We start from the raw sequence: 1,515 nt of genomic DNA on the forward strand, positions 1-1,515 counted from the left end.
TATATGCTTAGAGAATCATTTAAGAGTTATATGCTGGAGGCTAGCACCAATGGCACTGGAGACATTGCATCATAAGATGTTTACTCATTTATTTTAGAATATAATTTATAATATTAATTTATAAATACCTAGTATTATTTTATGAAAACAATTTTCTGACTAGGTTAGTTTGTATAATCCTAGAGACGAGAAATTGAAATCATCATCGGTGCAGTGTAACTATCAGTTTAAAAATTCAAATTATGTGAATTTAACTGAAATTGTGCTATAAAAGTCATTTACATACTTATGTATAGCGTGATTACAGGGTTTCCACACATAAACACATTCACACACTTGGACCTATTATATCTTTTTCACACACATTCAGTGTTCTACAATACATACTATGAAACACAACTTGCCTAATTTATATTTATATATATATATATTTATATATATGTATAATAATATATTTATATAACTTTATTAACATAATTTTATTATCACGAATATCTATGTCAGTCCAGATTATTTAATGTAATAATTGTTTTTTTTTTGGTAACATACTGTCAATGTTTTTTAAAGAAACTGTGTTCATAGTGCAAATATAAAGGATTTTTTTTATCATTTTACTTAATTAATGTCTCACTTAAGAATTAAAACAATAGTATATCACAGTTCAGTAACCATTCTATAGAATGATCTAGATGTCTACACAATAACCTTAATAAGGAAAATCTTAAGATGAAAGAAAATTTAACTTTTCATAATGATATAATTTGTATTCCAAAAGTATAAGGATATAAAATATTTACAATAAATCATATACTATTAATTAATTCCAAAATAAACTATACTACATATTATTTACAAACAAATTGATAAAACCTTAATGAAATAATTTATTAATAAAATTTATACATTTCAACAAAACTAAAATTTAATAAAATATTTAAAGGTTTATAAATAACATTATATAAAATCCACAATTGTTAAATATTTTGTTGATTATAAACACAGTTTCTCCTGTTGTCTAAATGTCGGCCTTTTTTATTGTGCAATTATGTATTTGTTCATAAGAGAAAGTCATATTATGTTAAAAAGTGAGATGAGTGACATAACAGAAGAAATATTTAAATTATTAAAAAGTGCGCTTTGTGTTAAGATGCTACCATTTTTTTGGCCGTCGATATAAAATATTCATCCTACATCCTACTTTAGAATTTGTTAAAGTTTAACAACAGTTTTCTTCGTCTTATTTTTACCCCTTAAACTACATACTTTACAAAACTCACTGGAACTTTCAAATCTCTTTCATATCTTTGGTTTAATTGATGCAAATAAGGCAAATTCACTGTTGTATAACTATGTATTATAAGAATTTTCATTGAATGACATCCATAGTTAAGACTGTTCTTTAGAGGCACATGCCCAGCATGGGAATCCACTCCATGGGGATTCCATGTGCGTCTGGAATTACTAAATTATTGCCACACTTATCTTTACACCTATATATACTTATTTTTAAATTTT

Source organism: Halyomorpha halys, unplaced genomic scaffold (genome assembly GCF_000696795.3).
Source record: "Halyomorpha halys isolate HHAL.00 unplaced genomic scaffold, Hhal_1.1 Scaffold577.1, whole genome shotgun sequence".
Lineage (NCBI taxonomy): Eukaryota > Metazoa > Arthropoda > Insecta > Hemiptera > Pentatomidae > Halyomorpha > Halyomorpha halys.